This window comes from Miscanthus floridulus, chromosome 8 (genome assembly GCF_019320115.1).
Source record: "Miscanthus floridulus cultivar M001 chromosome 8, ASM1932011v1, whole genome shotgun sequence".
Taxonomy (NCBI): domain Eukaryota; kingdom Viridiplantae; phylum Streptophyta; class Magnoliopsida; order Poales; family Poaceae; genus Miscanthus; species Miscanthus floridulus.
In genome coordinates, this window is record NC_089587.1 from 2085389 (window position 1) to 2095483 (window position 10095).

A 10095-nucleotide genomic window follows, 5' to 3' on the forward strand; every position below is an offset into this window, starting at 1 on the left:
TCTAATTTACTCTGATCTATCGAGAAAAACGTTCGATGGTGGGGAGTGCATATGGAGTTTCTATCGACCGCGGAAACTTACGAGTTGGAGAAAAGATCTAAGTTCTTATACTTTTTAAGGAGTTACTTTACCAAACTATTGGAAAGATATTTTTTCTCTTTTTGCAAAAATATCTAAATAGGGAGTTCATTTTGGAAATTCCTAGAGTTGCTTTAAAATATAAAGAATCAAATATCTAGGACCCAGTCTCTCTCACTTTATTCATGTTCGTCCATTGTCCCACTTCCTTTCCCCTCTATCCAAGACTCCAACCCTGCAGGAATGCACCTGCTCAATTCCGGCATATCCTTGTACGTAAGTTCAATTGACAAACTCGCCAAATTATTTACCATATATATTTTCACTACACATGTAATTTGGTTTACAGCTGCACCATACATGGAACATGCTTTCCTTCCTGAGAGAAGGGGTATCAGAGATAACGCGTTCGGACGCTCAGGGTCTCAGAGATGATGAGCAGCAAGCGTTTTGGGCTGCAAACCAGGCTGATTTTGTTGCTATCACATCAAAGTTTTCCACATGTTTTTCCCCTTGTTTTGGGGGCCAATCACCTCGAATGGCAGTATTTGCCTCCTTTCCGTTTTAAAGTATCATTTCTTTCAATCAACTGAACATAATATCCTCGTTCTCTGGTGAAATGGCATCAGTAGTGGAGGAATTGGGTGGGATCGTGGTAACCACATCATTCTGTTGTAGCGTTTCTGTATCGGAGAACATGGTACTGCCAGTGCTCAAAGGAAACCAAAAATTGGTACACTGGGCCACATTTATTAACAGTCAGTCATCACACATGTACATGTTCTTGTTACAGATGACAATTCTGGATCAACATGATCACATCACCAATTCTGGATTCTGGAACAAAAATTCCCTTTTATTTACATGTACTGAAAGAAAGGGCTCCCTTTTGGTTCTTGTTGGCACATATCCTCACTCACTCAAGGGGCTATATGGCCTAGCCTGCCCAATGGAAACAGATCATAGACAAACCAAAACGTGTTAAACTTCCTCAATGACAAAAAGCTGTAAATTCGTAATCGTAGGTGACAAGGAGAATATATGGCTGAACAAATGTAAAAGAAAGGAGAAATTGACAGCAGCACCTGCATCCGAGTGAGGACTGGGCTCTCGCCCTTGAAGCCGTTTTGCTGCGCGGCTGGTAACCTCAACCTTTGTTATATGGACCAACCAAGAAACTAACTCCAGCATAAAATTGACCCCTGTATGTTAGTTCGGATATTATATATTTCTTATGAAAGATCAAACGATCCTCGGCCTTCCAGGATCGCATAAAGCAACTTCTTGCGCATGATTTCCTGTCCAAACAATAGCAATAGCCCATAAGCAGGAACCATCAGAATGTCAACTGACATTTTAGAGAGAAAAAAAACAGCAAGGACACCATACTTTTGTGGAGTACGGGGGCAGCTTCAGATAATTGGCGCACGTCATCACACTAGGCAAATCATCATCAGCAGACTCTGTTGCCCCAGTGGAATTTGAAGTATTAACAGCACTTGAAGGGTGCTGGCAGTAATCAAAAGTAACACCAAGTTACCCCAAAAATAACATCAAGCAGAATAGGTAGGCACATGTTATAATAGTAAATGCCATGATAGATACACCATGAAAAAGTACCTTCCTAACTATAGTAAGCTTGGGATTAAGGGCTGCCAATCCACCAGGTGGAAGCCGAGGAGCACCAGTTACAAACTGGCAGAACGCATGCTGCTGCTCAGGGGTGAATTCTGACAAAATCTCGAGTAGCTACAAACAGCAAGAATCAAGGAACCGCATTTCTCAAAGACCACAATTGGATGTATGTAAGAGATGTAGCATATGAGAATGAATGAGCTTACATTCACGATCACAGGACTTTTAGCAGTATATCCATGATCAAATTTTATGTTATCCACCAGGGATTCCAACTGCAGATTCCAAGGTTTATTTAGTGCCATACTTTTAACATATAATAACTTGGATAAAGAGGACAGAACATTACCTCCCAAATTTCTTGTCGGCCACATATTAGATAGTCAAGTTCTTGAGGTGAAAATATGTGGAGGGATGACATGTCAAACACCTATGAAATATTAAAATAAACAAGAATTATAGGAGTAAACTAAACTACACAAAATCAGAACAAGTGGAATTATTATAAGATTATATGAAAGCAATACCAATGAGGCTGTACCTGATTAAACCCTGATCTAAATGCCTCAACCTGTCGCTTTATCCCTGACTTAACTGTAGCATCCACTACCAAAGTAATATACTCTTCTAAATTGTAAATATTAACCTGCAAATGATAATTGCGTTAACTAACAGGCTAAAAATATAAAGTGAAATCACCAAGATAAATACACGCTAATATGGACTTAATCACTTACAATTGTGCCTCCTTCACCCTCTTTGAGCACATAATCAGGATAACCTGGAAGAGTAAAATCTAAACACAAATCTTCAATAGAAGCGCCATGGAAACGCAAATCTGCAACTTGTAGCTGATTCTTGCCACAAGTGGATTCAAGGAACTGCTTTCGTTCAACAAGAACTCGCAGTTCTCGCAATGTCTTCCCAAACTCAGAATCAAATGAGACTATGTCAAACAAATCAAGCTCCTGGCCAGTGGAAATGCATTAAGTCATGAAAAGAGAATACAACACCGAACCAATTAACCCATAAAACAAAGCAAAACAAAATGAAAGCAAATACACTGCACTTGGGAATAGAGCTTCTCTGTACATACCTGTCCAAGTATAAGCTTATAAAACGCTGTTGATAAAGGCAAATCTAAAAGTCTGCCATCTTGCAGGACTTTTGCCATCACTTGACCTATTAAGCGGAAATGCTCCAAAACTTTGAAGAGTCTGCTACCTTCTGAAGCATCAACTTTAGGTGGCCAAGGTCGAGGGAACAATCCAAGAGGAGCTTGTATCAAATGCCTGCCATCACCTGGTAGATCTGTGTTGGGTCCTTTTCCTGACGAGCCATCTTCAGGATCTAAACTAATCACATCCTTCCTATCAATGTGTAATCCTGAATCATATGAAGAAGTAGATCTCCATAATCCCAGTTGAGCACTTTGTAGTTCATGGCTTAAGAGAGTATAAAACTCCAAAGTAGGCCCCAGCCCAGATCCAACTTCGCCAAAGTATTCCACCTCAAGAACAGCCCTCTGACTAGAGAACATCTCCATAACTTTAGCAGCAGAATCTAGAATACGGCTACGGGAAACACGAACTTTCTGACGTTGTAACCTGCCAAACCGGACCTCTCTTTCACCACCAGAGCTGTGATTGTCACTCTGTTGTTGCTGAAGTCGATTCAATGCTCGCGACAACCCAAAGGCTGTGGAATAGAAGTACTGCCTCCTTGTCTCAAAAGGAAACAGAAATGGGCAGGCCTTGGTCATTTGATAACACCAAGAAGGTAAACTGCCACTACATAGTGCGAGAACGTCCTGCATTTGCCGAGCAAGCTTTGGTGTCAATTTGCTATTGACAAACACTTCGGAAGGTACCTTGGCTCCAGTTCTATATAGCTCATCCAAGGTAGTGATTTTTCCCTCAGCAAAATCATCAGATGCTCCCTGTAGTCTTAAACGAGAGGATAACTGATTAAGCCCCTCCAGTACACGCAATAATGCTAAAATGTTGTATGTTGAGTTTGTTCTCTCAAGATCACAAGGAAGTTCTCCTTGTAAGATGCTATCAAGAAGAGAAACCCCTTGTGCTTCAGAGATAGACCTGTAAGAATTTGATTTTATGTTTAACGAGGTGGAAGTCCGGTGGCATCCCTTCTCAACTTGGTTATCAGCCTTCTGGTACGTTATTGTGAACACATCACCCCAGAAGCGGTTTCCATCGTTCAGTATATCAGATCCATTAAACCTTTCTTCATCATCCTCGTCGAGCATAAGTTGACGTTGGATAGCTTGATATACAGTCAAATGTTTGCTAAGCTGCTTCCCACCAGCAGTGAATATAAGTTTATTGTGATCATTCATGCTACCTCCAAGTGACAGACCACGCCGATCTCGGCCACCTCTAACACTGCGACCACCAACAGAAGCCAGCCCAGCCATCGTTGCAGCAACAAATGACATTGCACCTCGTGAACCGAATGTGCTCGTACTTCGAAATTCAGTAGAATCCGGTCCCCTGCTAGAAGTGTTTCTAGCACCGGAACCAGATGATGGCTGCGCCTGGCTAAAACTGGCTGAGCTAATGTTACACTCATCGGCATCACCCAGTTTCACATCATGCACACCATCTTGAGAACAGATTGGAAGAGACCCTTCTTGGAGAACCTAAGAATTTGGAGAGGTTATTAAATTAGTTGGGAAGAACACAAATGATCTTGGACAAACTAAAAGGGTATTTTGTCATAATGTAAATAAATATAAGCTTAAACAACTACCAGTGATTGCAACGAAGCAAAACAAAAAGGGGGGGGGGGGGGGGGGGGGGGGGGGGGGGGGGGGGGGCATTCAATTTGCAGACAGTTACCTCATGATCATCGTCGTCGTCGTCGTCATCATCTGAAATGTCATCATCATCAATCATCAAAGCATCATCAATCTCAAAGGGAGATGTGTCAAGCTCTTCATCCTGCATATACCAACGTAGAATGTACTACTTATCAGTTACCATGCTTCCATTCCCAGCTAAAAAATGAGCCTGCTCCTGGATTATTATCCTAAGATTTTTTAGATTGGCACAGTTTTGAACTTACAAAATCATGCTTACAGCTTATGAGGGTAGTTTATATTAAGAACTAGATCCACGGCTAAAATTCTCATGTTCATTTGGTGCCCAAGCCATGAGCTCTATAGGTGGCACCAAATATGAATAGGAAACAGTAACTTTTCTTTGCTAGACAAACTAACCAGGAACGAGGCATGTAAACAAACAAACAAAAATACCTCTGAACTACCGTGGCCATGTGCTCGCTTCATTTCCGAATCTTTCTCTGAAGCAGATTTTTGGCGGGCAGCATTCCTTGTATTAGGTCCTTTTGGTTCATCTGAGTTTGGCTTTACAATAGCTTTGCCTTTCCCTTTGGCAGTACTAGTGCTTTCATCATGAGAATCCTTCTTAGATGTACCACCCCCTGCAGATGACTTTGATCTTGTTGTTGGACGCCGACCAGATTGAGCCATTGCAGCTGTTAATGATGCACCAGCTGTGGTGCCAGGAACCCCAGATTCAGAATTATTACCAGATGGAACTATAGGCTTTGACGCAACCTCACTGCGTTGAACTCTGGGCCAAAGGAATTCTTCAACAGCTGCTAGACTGGCAAATGGATCGATAAGCACAATATTTGATGAATAATCCCGAAGCGATTTTTCACCTTGAGCTCGGGACAGACGAAGCTTGAAGGGTTGAGCCAGAGCACTAAGACCTGAAGTCAGACGTGACCCTCCAATACCAATCCTACTAGACTGGCTGAGCACAACAGGGAAACATTCCAGCGAAGACAATGCACTTTGCAGTTTCTGAACCAACAGTGCCATGGGAGTTTCATCCCGTTCATGATAAATAGAAAGGTCAACAGATATGAAGGACTTGTATCGCCTAAGGGCCTGCTGACGAAGCTGAGGTAGGTTTCCTTCAGATACCTTTTCCTTCCCAAATGTCCCACAAGACAAATAGTCAAGCAATGCCGTGACAACACCACTTCTAATGAATTCAAATGTGGAAACACCATTAACTTTGCTAAGCTCAGAGAGCATTTCAGATATTATTTTGTCTAATTGTTCGTCGACATCAATTGAGATATCCAAAAAGTTAGCGCTTATAGCTTTTGATTTCCCTTTGGCTTTTGTTTTGACATTTTCAGATACAGTATTCAACTTTGCACAGAGTGCCCTCAGTTTAAGAAGGTCATCAGTAACCCCAATATCACTTGAATCAGTGCCTGCTGGGAAGTATTTATCTTTGAAAGACTTTGCATGGTCGCTAACTGCGAAACGAAGGCTGGTGTTTGGAGCTTCTGAAGCGATTGTTGTTGAGCACGTAACCCCAAGGTTGGAACTATTTGATTCATCTAATGAACTATTTTCTGCTGCCCCAGCACCCCCACGCCGGCGTTGACGTCTAGGACGTGATGGCATGGCAGAATCATTATCTTTATCCTGTGGTGGCACCTGAGAAGGCACTGTGTTGGAAGATTCCGAACATATAAGTGACTCCACGGCTATGAACGACACCTTCCCTCACAAACAGCTTGGAAAATGTCTCTGGAAGCTTTTCCATCATTATTCCTGCTATCTGAAGAGCAGGAATCAACACTTGAGGATCTTTCCATGCAAGAATGCCTGCAAGGAAGCTGCAGATGGAAATGAAATAACTTAGAAGGGATTGGAAAAGAAGTATGTTCATTGAGACTTGAGAGACTTTCTATTCGTCTTTTAGCATCCATTGTTCTGAAAACATTCTCTAGAAATGACCTAAGAAACTTTTTGTTCTTTTAATGAAAAACGTGCAGCTCGGAGGGAGGGAGGGAGACCATTCTCCAGACAAAAGGAATATAGGCTTTGAAGGAACTTGTATTAAAACCTGGATATGTTTGTTGTGCCAAGGAGAGACTGGATTGTCTCAGCAGAGCTGTAGTACATTAACTTCCCAATGATCGACAAACACTTGTGACGTATTGGTGCATTTACACTAGAACCATACACCTGAACAAGCACACAGGCTATTAAAGTACCCAAAAGACAAAACACAAACAGTAATTGAAATGGCTGTCAGGAGAAGAATTCCGGCACTAACCTGTGTCATTGTGGGTAACAAATCCATACCAAACTGCTGTAGGAGCTCAGGTTGCTCACGCAATAGCCTCTCACGGCCAGACCTTTCGTTTCCTGTTGAACCAGCCCCCTCTTCTTTGATGGAAGCAGATTTCTTTGTTGAAGAGCCTTTATATGCATGGTAGTATGTTGGTAACTTAATGATTCTCGCAGGCATATGCGGAAGTAAATCATCAGCAAGGCTCACAATCTCAAACATCTGCAATATTAGGGGTAAACATATGAAAAACATTTGGACAACAAGAAACATACAGGTGTATGAAAGTATGAAACTGACGGGTCAAACAGTGTGGACTTCAAGAGTTAGTGTTTAAGCAGCAAAGTGAGAGGATACAGAGGCAGCTGCAGATAACCGTATATGTTCAAACAATCATACTCAACAAGTGCCAGACTCTTGTGTGTATGTACCACAAATGATTTCAGCAGCTAAGCAAGACAGCAACAAGCAGCAGCTGAGACAACATAATATATCCATACTCAATTGTATAGCATGGAAAAGGAACTCTTGTATCTGTACCATACCGAATACGATTGACCAAAAGCACAATTTACTTGCACACTAGGAAGGAAAATAAGGCGATAAGAATCACAACAGCTACTTAATCAAGATGAGCTATGACAGATTTTGCTCTATCATGTTACAAGTGAGACTTTTGTTCCCCTGTGTGCCATAAACCAACACCTCCTGCTTCATTAAAACTAGAACATTACAAAAGACTTACTCAGGCAATAAAAAAGCGCAATAAAAGTATGCAAGTCTTTGAACATACTAGTTCACTACTCTTTTGAATGATTGTTTGTATGGCTTAAGAAGGCAAGCACAATTCCCAACATTTTAGCATCTATGTTCAATGCTCAAGAAAATCACCCAAACAATTGCTCGATGGTACATATGAGTTAAATGCATGAGCGGTCCCTGCTGAACTTGTCAAGGGATGCCACTTAGGTCCACGAACTTTGAAAACACATATCTAGGTCCTTAAACTTGTTAAGTGGTGCACCACAGTGGTTGGTATGGTCCAGAAATGGACCTGTAGTGCATCGTTTTACAAGTTTAGGGATGTGTGGTGCACCACTTAATAAGTTTACGGACCTAGAAATATGTTTTCAAAGTTAATGGACCTAAGTGGCACCCCTTGACAAGTTTAGGGGCCACTGAGGCATTTAACTCTATAATTATGAACATGTGATGTCGCCTTTAGAGTTCAAAAAGGCTGTATAGGTATGTGTGGTATATGTAATTTTAGAAAGCGTGAGATGCCAAAGCCTAATTTTTCACTGATAAATCAGATTTTTATTGAATCCACCAATCAGAGAGAGAAATGATGTTTTTTTTTTTTAAAGTCAGCACTAGCAGAATAGTCAAGTCCTAAGTCAGTGATAGAAATATGCACCTGATCGGCAGGCCTTGTTAGAGCAGGGGAGACTGATGCTCCAGAAATCAAAGCAGAGCCAGAAAGGATGTCTTTAAGAGTGCCGCTGATCCCAAGAAGAAGCAGTGTTTTAACTGCCAGCAGGGATCCACTTGCACATATCGAGAGAAGACGGATTAAGCCCTGAAAAAGTGTGCAACCAAATTTTAGCATAAGTGTGAGAGGGGCCACGGCAAAGGGCAAACACTAGAAGGGTATCAAGAACAAATTGGTGCATACTGTATATGTGGATGTACTCAGTGATGCCTGGCCAGAGGAGTTGCCAACAGCTATCAAGCTAGCAGCTTGAGCAACTAATCCATGATTGCAGAGTTCATCAAGTTTGTCGGGGTAATGGACAAAAGCTTCAGCAATGCGTGTCAAACAAACAGAAGCATGCTCTAGTACCTATAAGGCACATAAATAAAAGGGTTGGGAAATACATGATATACCTCGATAAGTCATATCATAATGCAGAGGTCTGACTGACTGAGCTTGATAAGTACCTTGGAATCGTGGTGATTTAGGAGATTCGTGAGCAAGGGGACAGCTTCCATGACAAACTCAGAAGCATCGGACGGCAGCTTCCTGCAAATATTTGCGGCGGTAGACAAGGCTACCCTCTACAACAAACATGTGCCCCCATGGGAAGAGGTGTAAGTAGATGCAAACAGTGCACAAGACAAGAACGGCTGAAAGAAGATCAGAGGACTCGACCTGAACCCCAGTGGAGAAGAAGTCGAGATGCGATAGAACAGCCATTAGCGCACCAGCTCGCAAACAGTCGGTTGGGTGCTCCAGAGAGATCTTCTTAAGGGCTTGTAGAGACTGAGAAGGCGAGTAAAGTAAATGTGTTAGCAGCACCTTGATCAATTTTTTTTTTTTTTTTTGATAATGAGGATGACTGATCATACAGAGCGAAAAAAAAGAAGAAGAAAAACCAGGGAAGACACCACCTGCTCGGCGAGGTCCATGTACTCTATGGTGAGCAGTCGAGCACAGAAGCACTGTATGGCCCCGTAGTGCACGACCGCGGAGCAGGAGGAGGGGAGCACATCAACGAGGTTGGCGAGTGCCCGCGCAGCGAGCAGCATGACGACGGGGCTGGCACCAGCGGTGGCAGGCTCGTCCTCGCGGCCGAGCATCCCAACGAGGATTGGGACGAAGGCGTCGACGGGGAAGGCGGCGAGCGAGTCCTCGGTGCCGATGGAGAGCATCTCGCAGAGCTGCATGAGGGACTGGAGCTGGCGCGACTCGTCGCCGTGCGCCTGCAGGCCGGCGAGGATCCTCTTGAGGTGACCCGACGTGGCGGAGGAGGGCGCTGAGGAGGAGGAGGGGAGGAGGTCGTCGAGGCCGGCGCCGAGCCTGCGGAGGAGACCCTGGAGGGCGGTGCTGGCGGAGGTGAAGGACTGGGGGAAGGGGACGTCGGCGTCATCGTCGGGGGCGGGGGGAGAAGGGTGGTCGGAGGAGGAGGGGGCGGCGCGGGAGCGGCGGCGGGAGGAGGGCGAGGGTTCCATCGGTGGCTGCTGGGGCGGCGGCGCTGAGGAGGAGGAGGCGGAGGAGTTGCGGCGGGGGCGCTTGGAGGCGGACGAGGAGGCGGCGGCCGCTGCGCGCTTGCGACTGCTGCTGCGTGTTTCCATACAAGGCAGGGCGCGCGCGCGAGGAGGGCGGCCGGTCGGCCGGCCGGCCGAGACTAGGCGGCGGCCAGCGGCAGCGGCAGCGGGCGGATGCGCATGAATCCAATTCCAAGCGACAGCTCCTGGATTGGATTCGCCGGCGGTGGGTCGATCTGGAAGGAATCGGGGA

The 10095-nt window shown here is 44.3% G+C and overlaps 1 pseudogene; it reads right to left on the reverse strand.

Moving 5' to 3' along the window:
* Positions 1-799: 799 nt before the first annotated feature.
* On the reverse strand, positions 800-10095 carry LOC136475495 (E3 ubiquitin-protein ligase UPL3-like; annotated as a pseudogene).